We start from the raw sequence: 15,463 nt of genomic DNA, 5'->3' as shown, positions 1-15,463 counted from the left end.
CATTGTGGAGACCAAACGCAGATTGGGAGACCACTTTGCGGAACACCTCCATTCAGTCCGTAAGGGTGACCCCGAGCTTCTGGTCGCCTGTCATTTAAATTCACCGCTCCATTCCAACTCCGACCTCACCGTCCTTGGCCTCTTGCATTGTTCCACGGAAGCTCACCGTAAGCTCGAGGAACTTCACCTCATCTTCTGATTAGGCACTTTACAGCCTTCCGGACTCAATATCGAGTTCAACAATTTCAGATCAGAACCTCGGCCCCTATTATATTTTTACTTATATTTTTATTCACACCTTTGTTTTGGTTTCCCCCACCCTTTCTTTGTTTTTCTCTCTCCCACATGGCAGCTGTCTCCCATTCTGCCAGCACATTTCACACCTAATCTAGAGCCGTCTTTTGTCTCCACTAGTCCTATCACCATCCCGTCTCGTTTTGAATACCTCTTAATGTCTCTTCACTTCTCTTTTGTTCTCGCCCAGCCTGGCCTCTTAATCTATTTCATTTCCTGCGCTTCTTTAGTCTTGACAAAGGGTTTTGACCCGAAACGTTGACTCTATTTTATCTCCACGGATGTTGCCTGGCCTGCTGAGTTTTTCCAGCATTTTCTGTTGTTATTTCGGATTTCCAGCATCTACAGTATTTTGCTATAGTCCAAGAAATGTGTGTGGTAAACCACTGTTATAGTTATCACTGTATATTGTTCTCACTGTTCTCACTGTCACATCACTACACGAGGTCGCCTCTTGTCGCACTGTTATACCTGGGCTGACCACCTCCGACTCCGCCCATTACCTGCCCAGGTATAAAGGTAGCTGACTGGCTAGTATTCCTCCCTGTTGGATCGGATCACCCACGAGGGTGGGCTCTGTTATTTAGCCAATAAAAACCTTCAGTTACGTTCTTAACTCGTCGCCTTTTATTGGACTAATTGATAGGCATATCAATTTTATTGACTAAATTTTAAAGATGTCTGATAATGAACAGCAACAGCAAGGAGCTCACGCAGCAGCACAGCAACAGCAGCCTCCAGACAACGGGCCACACCAGCCGGCTTGGCTGCAAGCCTTGAAACCACCATACCTGGATCTAAACCCACAGGCACCAAACTCAGCCAACGACTTCAAACACTGGCTGGACTGCTTCGAATCGTACCTGGAGGAAGCCGTCGTCCCTCAGAGATCCAAACTAAGAGTCCTGAAAGCCCAAGCGAGCCCGAGAGTATATACACACATCCAGGACATGACTACGTACGACGACGCCATCAACCTACTGAAACAGCAGTACCGGAGCCCGGTAAACTACATGTACACTAGGCATCTCTTAAGATCTCGCCAGCAACAGCCAGGAGAATCGATAGCTGAATTTTCACGAGCGCTGAGACAACTCGGCAGGAACTGTGACTTTAAAGCGGTGACGGCTACTGCGAACATGGAAGACAATGTCCGTGACGCCTTGGTGAGAGGCCTACGTTCCGACTACACACGGCAAAGACTGCTTGAAGCTAAGGACATAGACCTGGACAAGGCCGAAGCCCTCGCCCTCACCCTAGAGGCCACCCAGCAAGACCAGGAAGCGTTTGCCAGGTACTATTCGCGACCCTGGGACTCGGGCCCGACCCCCACCCCACCACCCTTCACAGCGCTGCCCCCGGGACCTACCTCAGCGTCTGCATCACGGATCCGACCGGGCCCGCTAGCCCCGGTACCGGCCCCGACATCAGGCAACCCCGATCGGGCCGCTGGCTGCTTCTTTTGCGGCCAGGAGAAGCATCCGAGGTCGCGCTGCCCAGCCAAAAACTCGACCTGCAAAACCTGCCTCAAGAAAGGCCACTTCTCCAAGGCCTGCAGAAGTAAATCCTCAGAAGCCAGCAGTGCCTCATGCGAACCCTGGGGGCGGCCATCTTTGTGCGGGGCAGCCGAAGCCTGCAGAACCTCATGGGAAAACCAGGGGCGGCCATCTTTGTGCGGGGCACCCGAAGCCTGCAGAGCCTCATGGGAACAGCAGGGGCGGCCATCTTTGTGCGGGGCAAACGATTTAAACAGAGCCTCATGTGAACTACGGGAGCCGCCATCTTCGCCGCCATCTTGTCATGACAACGACGCGCTCATCTACACCCTAGCTTCCGTGACCCTGGATCAAGCCTGCCCGCACCACCTGGCCAGCTCAATGATGGACATCAAAGTCAACGGCCACGCCACGACCTGCCTGTTCGACAGCGGAAGCACGGAGAGCTTCATCCACCCAGACACGGTGAGCCACTACTCCCTCCCCGTCCTGCCAACGCGCAGCCGCATCTCGATGGCATCGAGGTCGCATGCCACAGACATCAGCGGCTACTGTGTCGTGACATTGTCGGTTAAAGGGACAGAGTATAAAAATTTTAAACTCCTCGTACTCCCCCAGCTGTGCGCTGCCGTCATACTAGGGCTGGACTTCCAATCCCACCTCCAAAGTGTAACCCTAGCATACTGTGGACCCCTCCCCCCACTCACAGTCGACAACCAGCGAAAGTTAAACCGCCCACCGCGTAACACCTGCAGCCTATCCACCCTCAAGGTACCGCCACCTTCCCTGTTCGCTAACCTCACCCCCGACTGCAAACCTGTCGCTACTAAGAGCAGGCGGTACAGCGCTGGGGACAGAGCCTTCATTAGCTCTGAGGTGCAGCGACTCCTGAAAGAGGGCATTATTGAGGGGAGCAGCAGCCCCTGGCGTGCCCAGGTGGTGGTAGTCAAGACCGGCGACAAAAATCGCCTGGTTATCGACTACAGCCAGACCATAAACAGATACACCCAGCTGGACGCATACCCCCTCCCCCGCATATCGGACATGGTCAATGAGATTGCACAATACCGCGTATTCTCGACCATCGACCTCAAGTCGGCCTACCACCAACTCCCCATCAGCCCGGAGGACAGCCAGTACACCGCCTTCGAGGCGAATGGCCGCCTCTACCAATTCCTTAGGGTCCCCTTTGGTGTCACCAACGGGGTCTCGGTTTTCCAACGGGAGATGGACCGGATGGTTTACCAGAACGGACTACAGGCCACTTTCCCCTATCTCGATAACGTCACCATCTGCGGACGCAACCGGCAGGACCATGACGTGAATCTGGAGAAATTCCTCCGTACGGCCCAACGGCTGAACCTCACCTACAATAAGGAGAAATGCGTGTTTAACACAGCGCGCCTTGCCATCCTTGGCTGTGTAGTAGAGAACGGAGTCATCGGCCCCGACCCCGAAAGAATGCGCCACCTCATGGAGCTACCCCTCCCCCACTGTCCAAAAGCACTTAGGAGAACCCTGGGGCTTTTCGCCTACTATGCCCAATGGGTACCCAATTATGCGGACAAAGCCAGACCCCTCCTGAAAACCACTTCCTTCCCCCTCACGGAAGAGGCGTGCGCGGCCTTCTCCCTCATTAAGGGAGACATAGCCAAGGCCACAATGCACGCAGTGGATGAGTCAATCCCTTCCAAGTGGAGAGCGATGCATCCGACTTCGCCCTAGCCGCTACCCTTAACCAGGAGGGTAGGCCGGTAGCCTTCTTCTCAAGGACCCTACAGGGCCCCGAGACCCGACACTCGTCGGTCGAGAAGGAAGCCCAGGCAATTGTGGAGGCAGTACGGCGCTGGAGGCACTACTTGGCAGGCAAACGATTTACCCTCCTCACCGACCAACGCTCGGTTGCCTTCATGTTTAATAACAAGCTGAGGGGCAAGATCAAGAACGACAAAATCTTGAGGTGGAGAATCGAGCTTTCCACCTATGATTATGAGATCTTGTACCGGCCCGGTAAACTGAACGACCCCCCTGATGCTCTTTCACGCATTACATGCGCCAGCGCGCAAAGTGATAGACTTCAGACCCTCCACAATGACCTCTGCCACCCCGGAGTCACCAGACTCTACCATTTCATTAAGGCCCGCAACCTGCCATACTCCATCGAGGAGGTCAGGACCATGACCAGGAACTGCCAGATCTGTGCTGAGTGCAAACCGCACTTCTATAAGCCGGACAGAGCAAGCCTGATCAAGGCCACCCGCCCCTTCGAGCGTCTGAGCATCGACTTCAAGGGGCCCCTACCGTCATCCGACCGTAATGTGTACTTCCTCAACATCGTTGATGAGTACTCCCGTTTCCCCTTTGCCTTCCCCTGCCCAGACATGACCAGTAACACGGTCATTAAATGCCTGAACAAACTCTTCGCCTTGTTCGGGTTCCCGAACTATATACATAGTGACCGGGGCGCCTCCTTCATGAGCGAGGAACTCCGTCAGTTCCTATTGGAGAGGGGTATTGCAGCAAGCAGGACCACCAGCTACAACCCCCGAGGGAACGGCCAGGTGGAAAGAGAGAACGCGACGGTATGGAAGGCCACCCTCTTAGCCTTAAAGTCTAAGGGCCTCCCAACCTCCTGCTGGCAAGAGGTCCTCCCGATTGCGCTGCACTCCATCCGGTCACTACTTTGCACTGCCATTAACACCAACCCCCATGCTCGAATGTTTGTCTTCCCCAGGAAGTCGACTACGGGAACCACCCTACCAACCTGGCTGACCTCTCCGGGACCCGTCTTGCTGCGAAAGCACGTGAGGGCCCATAAAACGGACCCCCTGGTCGAGAAGGTGAACCTCCTGCACGCCAACCCCCAGTACGCCTATGTGGCTTACCCAGACGGACGGGAGGACACTGTCTCCTTACGAGACCTCGCACCCTCACCCCCCCTCCCAACCCCCCGAGTCCAGCCGAGGTAGACGGCATGCCGGAACCCCACGAGCCTTTGCCGACTACGCAGACACCAGCTTTAACACCGGATAATGTAACACCGCCGCTGCGACGATCGGAGAGGCTAACGAAGCCTCCGGACAGACTGACATACCAGAGCTGGTAATACACTTCACCCCGCCGGACTCTAATCTAAACAAAGGGTGAATGTGGTAAACCACTGTTATAGTTATCACTGTATATTGTTCTCACTGTTCTCACTGTCACATCACTACACGAGGTCGCCTCTTGTCGCACTGTTATACCTGGGCTGACCACCTCCCACTCCGCCCATTACCTGCCCAGGTATAAAGGTAGCTGACTGGCTAGTATTCCTCCCTGTTGGATCGGATCACCCACGAGGGTGGGCTCTGTTATTTAGCCAATAAAAACCTTCAGTTACGTTCTCAACTCGTCACCTTTTATTGGACTAATTGATAGGCATATCAATGTGATGGGCAGATAATAGATATAATGGAAGCAAATCTTCAAGAGAATCAAGAGAATGAAAGTCTACTGAACAAGAATTGGCAATATCTCTGATACAAATGGAACAAGATAGGCTGAAACGTTGAACGGAAATGTTTATTTGAAGGGGAAGATTAATAAAATTGGTAAGAAAGGATAATTAGCGGAAGGCAATGAGTCACGGGTGATATTCACAGGAAGTGTACAGTTAATGGTGTGGAATCAAATGACACAGCATCAGCCCAGCTCCAACCTCTTTGGCTTCGGATCTTATCACAATGAATGGTTATTTCTTACTATCAAAGAACCTGATCAAAGTCAGACTTGGAAAGTAAAGGAAGGAACACTCTGACACCCCGAAGATGGGGCATTGATGTCTTTTTATTCTGATTTCTGAGGGATCCACGGCAAGAATGTAAAATCTGTTGGTGAAGTTGGAAAAAACTGCACAGAGGAATGTGGGATTGGCTTTAAAGTCCTTTGAACGGATGGTGTATGAGGTAGGAACAGCGCAGTCAGTGCAGACACCACAGTGTCAGGTGTGGCTCAGTTGGTAGCACATTCGCCTCTGGGTCAGAAGGTTGTGGGTTCAAGCCTCACTTCAAAGAAGAGCTGGGCTGTTTTTCCCGGTGTCCTGACCAATATTTATCCTTCAATTCACATCACAAAAAAACATTATCTGGTCATTATCACATTGCTGTTTGTGGGAGCTTGCTCTGCAAAAATTGGCTGCCGCGTTTGAAACATTACAACAGTGACTACACTCCAAAAGTACTTCATTGGCTGTAAAGCGCATTGAGACATCCGGTGGTTGTGAAAGGCGCTATATAAATGTAAGTCTTTCTTTCAGACTGATTACTGATTGTTGTGGATGAGGAATACAAATGAATTAGGGGCACATTCTTCAGCCTCAAGCTAAATGTGAAGCCAAGGAAGATTGGAGTGTACTTGGACTTTCAGGTCGGACTGGTGCTTACGATATGCCTCATCTCCGCCAATTCATTGATGCGTTTTCTGAGAAACTCTACTGTAACTACACTCTTGTAGTGAACAACAATCTCAGAACCGCTGAAAATCTGCAGGATTAAGGTTCAATTGACAGCTTTCATTTCTTGTATCTGCCTTTCAGATCCTCATTCCTGTCTCATCCCTGGAACAATTCATGTTGTTGTGCACTTTGTAATCAGAGTTTAACAAATATGTCTTCAAGCGGTTGAACTCAATAGTTTGCACGATTGTATTGATACTGGCCTGAGCTTATTATTCTGATCCATGATAACCTCAATGTTGCGCTGAAGTGTCAGCCTGGGCTCATTGCTAGAACTCTGGCTCACACTTGTGCACATAATGTAGCCTGGCACTTGAGGGATGCACTTTGTGAGATGCTGTCTTCCTGATGAGAGGTGAACCAAAGTCTTGTTCACTCTCTCACAAGGAGATGACAGATCTCACTGCACTAGTTAAAGAAGAGCAGGGCATTTCTCCCCGGCTGTTCTGGTGACATTGATCAGTTAACACTCAGCCCTCAAACAGATCATCGAATCATTTATCTCATTGCTGTTTATGGGACCTTGCTGTGAGGAAATTGGCAGCCATGTTTCCCCACAGTACGACAGTGACCACATTACATAATCATTTTAATTGGCAGTAATCAGTCATTCTGCGGGCCCATGACAGTTGCTAATTAAATTGAATTTATTGCGAATTGTTTCTATGGATGGAAATTTGAACGTGAATTCATATATATAATCTCAGCTGTGTGCCATGTCTCAAAATTTCACAAATAAATTACCTTTGATTTAGAGTAAATTCTGTATCAGTTTTATTGTTTCTAAGTTAAGATGTGCATAATTTCTGGATTAGGAAAGAAAGGGAGGCTTGTGGCAGATACAAAGGACTAAAAACAGTGGAAGCCCGAGAGGAGTATAGAAAGTGCAGGGGGGTCCTTAAAAATAAATTAGCAGAGTGAAGAGGGGGCATGAAAAAACACTGGCGGGCAAAATAATGGAATATCCCAAGGTGTTTTATAAGCATATTAAGGGCAAGAGTATAATAAGGGAAAGAGTAGGATCCATTAGGGACCAAAGTGGCAATCTGTGTGTAGAGTCGGAAGATGTAGGTGAGGTTTTAAATGATATATTTTGCATCTGTGTTCACGATGGAGAAGGACGATGTAGGCATATAAATTAGGCAGGGGCATTGTGATATACTTGAACAAATTAGTAAAGAAACATAGAAACATAGAAGATAGGAGTAGGAGTAGGCAATTCGGCCCTTCGAGCCTGCTCCGCCATTCAATGAGATCATAGCTGATCATCCAAATTCAGTACCCTGTCCCTGCCTTCTCCCCATATCCCTTGATCCCTTTAGCCTTAAGAAATATATCCAACTCGTTCTTCAATATACTTAATGAACTGGCCTCCACCGCCCTCTGTGGTAGAGAATTCCACGGGTTCACCACTCTCTGGGTGAAGAAATTCCTCCTCATTTCAGTCCTAAATGGCTTACCCCTTATCCTTAGACAATGATCCCTGGTTCTGGACTCCCCGGCCATCAGAAACATCCTTCCTGCATCTAGTCTGTCCAGGCCTGATGGAATTTTATAGGTTTCGATGAGATCCCCTCTCAATCTTCTAAACTCCAGTAAGTATAAGCCCAATCGACACAATCTCTCCTCATACGTCATTCGTGCCATCCCAGGTATCAGCCTGGTGAATCTTTGCTGCACTCCTTCCATGCCAAGAACGTCCTTCCTCAGGTAAGGAGACCAAAACTGCACACAATACTCAAGGTGCGGTCTCAACAAGGCCCTGTACAACTGCAGCAAGACATCCTTGTTCTTGTACTCGAACCCTCTCGCTACGAAGGCCAACATACCATTTGGCTTCTTAACCGCCTGCTGCACCTGCATGCTTACCTTCAGCGACTGGTGCACAAGGACACCCAGGTCTCTTTGCACTTCCCCTATTCCTCTATTGAGAGGGAGGAGGTGCTAGCGATTTTAGCGGGCTTAAAAGTGGATACATCTCCAGCCCCAGACGAGATGTAACCCAGGCTGCTGTGTGAGGCAAGGCAGGAGATTGCAGGGGCTCTGACACAAATTTTCAGAACCTACCTGGCCACAGGGGAGGTGCCAGAGGACTCGAGAGCAGCTAACGTAGTACCATTGTTCAAGAAGGGTAGTAGGGATAAACCAGGGAATTACAGGTCAGTGACCCTAACATCAGTGGTAGGGAAATTATTGGAAACAATTTTGAGGGACTGAATTAGTCTCTACTTGGAGAGGCAAGGATTAATCAGGATTAATCATGGCTTTGTCAGGGGGAGATCATGTCTAACCAATTTGATTGAATTTTTCGAGAGGTTGACTAGGTGTGTGGATGAGGGTAGTGCAGTTGATGTAGTCTACAGGGACTTCAGTAAAGCTTTTGCCAAACTCCCACATGGGAACCTGTTAAAGAAGGTAAGGACTCATGGGATCCAGGACAATTTGGCACATTGGATCCAAAATTGGCTTAGTGGCAGGGGGCAGAGGGTGATTGCCGAAGGTTGTTTTTGTGACTGGAAGTTTCTGCCCAGTGGTGTACCACAGGGGTCGGTGCTTGTTCCTTTGTTGTTTGTTGTGTACACTAATGGTTTATATATGAACGTAGGAGGTATGATCAGTAAGTTCACAGATGACAAAACATTGATGGAGTGATAAATAGCGGGGAGGGAAGCCTCAGGCTACAGGGTGATATAGACCAGTTGGTTAGATGGGCAGAACTGTGGCAATGGAATAAAACCTTGAAAAGTGTGAGGTGATGCATTTTACGAGGACTAACAAGGCAAGGGAATACACGATGAATGGTAGGACCCTAGGAAGGAGAGAGGATCAGATGGACCTTGGTGTGCAAATACTGTACATAGATCACTGAAGGCAGCAGGACAAGTAGATAAGGTGGTTAAAAAGGCATATGGGATACTTGCCTTCATTAGCCGAGGCATAGAATATAAGAGCAGGGAGATTATGATGGAGCTGTACAAAACGCTAGTTAGGCCACAGCTGGAATACTGGGTGCAGTTCTGGTCGCCACACTATAGGAAGGATGTGATTGCATTGGAGAGGGTGCAGAGGAGATTCACCAGGATGTTACCTGGGCTGGAGCGCTTCAGCTATGAAGAGAGACTGGACAGGCTGCGGTTGTTTTCCTTAGAGCAGAGAAGGCTGAGGGGAGACCTGATTGAGGTGAACAAAATTATGAGGGGCATAGATAGGGTAGATAGAAAGGAACTTTTCCCCTTAGTAGAGGGGTCAATAACCAGGGGGCATAGTTTCAAGGTAAGGGGCAGGAGGTTTAGAGGGGATTCGAGGAAACTCTTTTTCCCCCAGAGGTTGGTTGGAATCTGGAACTCACTGCCTGAAAGGGTGGTAGAGGCAGGAACCTCACAACATTCAAGAAGCATTTAGATGAGCACTTGAAATGCCATAGCATACAAGGCTACGGACGAAGTGCTGTAAAGTGGGATTAGAATAGACAGGGCTTGATGGCCAGCGCGGACACGATGGGCCGAAGCGCCTCTTTCTGTGCTGTATAACTCTATGACTCTATGGCCTAGAAATTCACTATGGCCCCGCCAGCTGGCTAGTGCCCAAAAGTTAGCGCTGGGCGCGGAGCCAGTTGCGGCCGTCAGAAATTCAGTTTTTGCACCCCAAGTTGGAACCGGGCACTATTCCAGGGTGTGCCCGCCCCCGCTTGGGGCGCTGAAGCTGAATTTCAGCGCTGTAGGTGCCGCTGCGCCACCCGCTGCGGAGCGGCAGGCTGTGGTACTTCAGGCCTCCTCCTTCTCTTAAGGGGGAGGTGCCTGCAACGGGGAGATCGCCGCTGGATTGTGCCGGCAAATGAGCCCGGCACCACGGAGAAGTGCCAGCCTCGCAGAAAGCAGCCGGCAATGCCGAGGGGGGGGGAGGAGGAGGCCAGGGAAGGAGGTGCGGGCAGGCGGCCGCCGATAAAACGGCCTGCCGCACCTCCACCTTAAAGCGCCCCAGTAACGATGCAGGACGGTCCCGTTTTCCAATCGCTGTTTGCGGCCGCTGCAGAAGAGGCGGCCGGAACTCAATATGGGGGTCGGGCAGGTAGCGGGGCGGAACCGGGGCACTGCGCACACCGATGACGTCATCAGTGTCGGCGCAGCGCTACCGGCTACCGCCGCCATTACCACTGCGCTGAATATCAGCGCAAACTCCTCTATTGGTGCAGAAGCCCTCTTTGGGCGATAACTGGCCACAAAGCTGTCGGCGCCTTAATGAATTTCTAGGCCTATGACTCTATAACAGAAACAGCTTCCGGGTTCTAAACGTTCATCACAAAGACCGAATTTTAATGTTAATATTTATGTGGATGTTGCTTACTGAATAACAGGAAGAAGCGATAAACTCTGTTACCTCTAGATGTGATTATTCCAACACACTGCTGGCCAGCCTGCCACGTTCTACCCTCTGTAAACTTGAGGTCATTCGGCCTGTCTCCTGATTCGCACCAAGTCCCGTTCAACCTCTATGCTCGCTGACCTACATTGGCTCCCGCTTAAGCAACACCTCGAATTAAAAATTCTCATCCTTGTTTTCGAATCCCTCAGTTGCCTCGCCTGTATGTACCTTTGTAATCTGCTTCAGCCCCACAACCCCCCGAGATATCTGCGCTCCTCTAATTCTGGCCTCTTGAGCATCCCTGATTTTAATCGCTCCACCATTGGTGGCCGTGCCTTCAGCTGCCTGGGCCCTAAGCTCTGGAATTCCCTGCCTAACCCTCTCCGCCTCTCTACCACACTTACCTCCTTGAAGACGCTCTTTATAACCTATCTATTTGACCAAGATTTTTGATCATCTGTCCTAATATCACCTCATGTGGCTCGGTGTCAATTTTTGTTTGATAACGCTCCTGTGAAGCACCTTAGGACGGTTTAAGAAGTGCAAGCCTCTATATAATGCCTTGCTGTTTTTCTTGTAGAACTAAATGATGAACTCATGGTTGCTGAAGTTGAACACATGTCCTTTGACGTCAGATAACTATTAGGCACTCGGTCTGAGTGTTAAACAAGGCTTTAATCAACTGTTTTTCGACATGGAGATCTAGTTGGGTCCTTCACTTGCTCCTGTTAAAGAATGTCCTGCACAAGCTGGGCGCATGCCCGAGTATTTATACTCTCCCTGGACAGCGCAACCAGCAGGCCGCCCAGTATTATTACATCAGTCATTTTCACATGAATGACAAGGTTCATGTCATCCTTTATGAGAAAGAGCGAATGAGCTCATGAACAGAGTCTAGCTCGCAGTGCTAACAGTTACAGTGATGGACAAACACAAGATGTCTCTTGTCGCGTGTTCGTTCTGGAACCCCGTTGTTTTGCGAGATCACGTGGATATTTTCCTGTATACCTTCAACTTACTGCCACACAGAGTATTTGAAGCGAACAGCATAGTTGCATTTCAGGGGAGGCTAGAGAAGTACATGAGAGAGGAAGGATTTGAAGGATATGCTGATAGAGTTAGATGAAGTTGGGTGGAAGGAGCTTCGTGTGGATCATAAGCACTACCGGAGAACAATTGGAGTGAATGGTCTAAAACTGTGCTATTAAATCTATGTAAGTTTAAGTAATTTTTCGCTGAGGTTATTTCTTATATTTTAATTCATTTCAAAGTATGTTCCCTTATCCAGACACATGGGTAACCATTTGCTAAAGTCCACAAGACTGCCCAATGTCCACTAAGGAGGGAAGCTTGCTGTCCATTCCCGGTATGGCCTACATGTAACTCCATCGATGTAGTTGATTCAGACCTTCAATCTGAAGCTGCAGAGCAAACAACGCCGTTGTACCAATTCGCTGGAAAGGAAAACAAATAACTGTACATGACGGATTCCTCCACTGCGACACACATCAAAGCAAGACACTACAAAGGGCATACCAAGCTCAGTCTGACCCTGCAAAAGCCTCCTCACTACCTGATGCCAAATGTGCGAGAGCTGTCTCAAACCACAGTCAAGTATCAGTCTGATATAGTGATACTTACAGAATCACACCTTCAGCCAACATCCCAGATTCCTTCCTGAACATCCTTGGTTATGTCCTTTGCCCCAACAGGACAGACGCACCAGAGATGGGGGCACTTAAAAATACAGTTGTGTGGAGATCCCCTACGTATCATCAACATTGACTACAACCCCATGAAGTTTCATGACTTCAGGTCAAACATACGAAAGGAGTCAACCTGTTCATTACCACCTACTGCCTTCCATCAGCTGATGGATCAATATTCCTCCAAGTTGAACACCAGCTCTGAGTTGAGCAAGGACAAAGAATGTCCCCTGGTGGTGGGACTTGATTGTCCATTAGCATGTGTGGCTCATACATCCGTCACCGACCAAGCTGGCAGAGTCGTGAAGTACATAGCTGTCAGTGAGATAAGCAATAGGAGGAAATAATTAACTTGGCCCAGTCCTCTACAATATCCCTGACACTGTTGCATCAGTCCATGATTGTTTTGACACAGGTAACAACCTCACATTTCTCGTGAAGGTTAATTCCCGTTTTCACACTGAGGACACCATCCAGCATGTCGTGAGGCACTATCACCTTATTGAATGGGACAGGTTAAGAACAGTGCCAGCAGCTCAGAATGGGGAAACCATGAGGTGTTCCAGCACAATCTGCTGCCTCATGTCCCACCATAGCCCTCACTCCTCCAACGCCCTCCAGCCAGATCAACAAACCTGGTTTAATAACGAGTGTAGAAGATGGTGGGAGGGGCAGCGTCACACGTTACTGAACATGAGGTGACAACCAATTGATGCTACAACACAGGACAATATTGACCTTAAACAGTGGATGCAGCATGCTTCACATAAAGCCCAGCGAGCCCACATCCAACGGATCAGGCTAACACTTTGCAGTCCTCCAGCAACCAGTCGTGAATGGTGAGTTGTTTTTGTACATGATGAATCTATTTATGAAGCCCCGCGGACACCCGCTCACATATGATAGGTGAATTAGCGATGGAATTTGGGTGTTTTGCTGATCAATTGGGCTGAAATAAATTGCTTTCCTATAAACGGTGTAATGTCTCATTACTGATCGGCTCTTTTGATCTATCGGTGGGGATTCCATATTTATTTTTGGGACTAGACTTGATTGGGGTGGGTGGGAAGAATTCCTTCCCCCAAAGACAGTAGTTAACCAGTTGGATTTTTTCAACAATCCATCAGCTTTGATGATTACATTTGCAGTTGCTGATGAAACAATAGCAGTGACGCGAACGTGACATCCAGGTTGATAAGTCAGTACCATCCGCAGTGATCTGTGATGCTGCATTTAATTATATGTTCACGTTTATCACGAGTTCATTGTACTCTTCTCCACATTCAGGTTCTTATATTCTACTGAATAGGTGACATTTCTATCAATACATCAGATCACATTTAATAATTTTAAATTGAATTTGACACTTATCTTCCAAGTCTACAACTTTTCTATACTATATTATGTTAATACAATACCAGCGTCATCTTATTGTATTGCATTTTTATTTAAATCTGACTTTGCAAAAACGAAAAGAAAATTTCAAGACAACAATAAGTTTACTCGCTACATTACTCATGTTACAGATTTGAAAAACTGTTTGCTTCACTTATTGAAAACTATATGCAGCCAGTGAGGTATTTAAGAGGAAGATATGTTGAACACCCGTAGATATTTAACACACCATTTCACACATCACTCATCTCCGATCATGAGCCACTGCATTATTCCAAAAAACTGCAGCAAGCAATTCAGTTAATCCGAAGTGCATTGTGTCCTTCTCAGAGCAATAATGCATTTTGCTAAATCTCTCCCTGTCTCTCTCTCCCTCTCATATCTTAATTAATCCTTGAATGACTGCATTGTTGAAAATGTATTATCATTGATATCCAGAATTGATTAAAAGGCACGTTCTCTGAGCAACAGATTAATTTTGTTGTCTGTAATTGATTAGAGGGGATATGACTGATTCTATAATTTAAAACGGTATATAGCTTATTGTCCCAGGAAATAGACTACTGATGGCCGAATCCTTAAAACATTCTCGGTCCCGAGGACACTTCTACAAATGTATACCCTTCCTATGTCTAATAAATAGGCATTTTCAAGCGTAAATGTTGTTTATTGTTCCAGCTTCATGCAAATCGACAATAAAACATTGCTTTCAAGCTTTTTTAATCAAATGTTTCCCATCGTAAATGTCACATATGATAAGAGATGCCCACAGCATTAGAAAAAAAGGAATAGGAGCAGGAGTAGGACATTTGGCCCTTCGAGCCTGCTCTGTCATTCAATAAAGGCATGGCTGATCGTCTACCTTACCTCCACTTTCCTGCACTATCCCCATATCACTTGATTACTTTAATATTCAAAGATCTATCGATCTCTGTCTTGAATATACTCAAAGACTGAACCTCCACAGGCGTCTGCGTTAGCAAATTCCAAAGATTCACCACTTCCTGAGTGAAGAAATGTCTCCTCATCTCAGTCGAAAATGGCCGACCCCTTATTCTGAGACTTTGACCCCTGGTTGTAGACTCGCCAGCCAGGGGAAACCTTCTCCCTGCATCAACCATGTCAAGTCCTGTAAGAAATTTGTATGCTTCAATTAGATCACGTTTCATTTTTCCTTAACTCTAGAGAATATAGGACGAATCTACTCAATCTCTCATCATAGGACAATCCCCCCATCCCTGGAAACAGCCTGGTGAAACTCCGTTGCACCCCCTTTAAGGGAAGTATATCCTTCCTCCTGGAAGGAGACCAACACTGTACACAATGCTCCAGGTGTGTTCTCACCGGGGCCCTATATAATTGCAGTAAGACATCTTTACTCTTATACTCAAATCCTCTTGTAATAAAGGCCCTCATACAATTTGCTTTCCTGATTGCTTGCTGTACCTGCATGTTGACTTGCAGTGATTATTGTACAAGGGCACCCACATTTCCCAATCTCCCACCATTTAAAAAACACTCTGCTTTTCTATTTTTCCTACCATAAGGAATAGCTTCACAAATTTCCACGTTACATTCCATTTGCCTTATTCCTGCCCACTCATTCGCCTGTGTATATCCCCTTGGCGCCTCCATACATCATCCTCACAACATACATTCCATGTTATGATTGAAGCAATTAGTATAAAACATGTTGCTATATGTAACAGCTTGCA

Source organism: Somniosus microcephalus, unplaced genomic scaffold (assembly GCF_052327205.1).
Source record: "Somniosus microcephalus isolate GS21.2 unplaced genomic scaffold, FLI_Smic_1.0 unresolved_chr9, whole genome shotgun sequence".
Taxonomy (NCBI): Eukaryota; Metazoa; Chordata; class Chondrichthyes; order Squaliformes; family Somniosidae; genus Somniosus; species Somniosus microcephalus.
Note: the sequence above shows the minus strand (reverse complement) of the source record.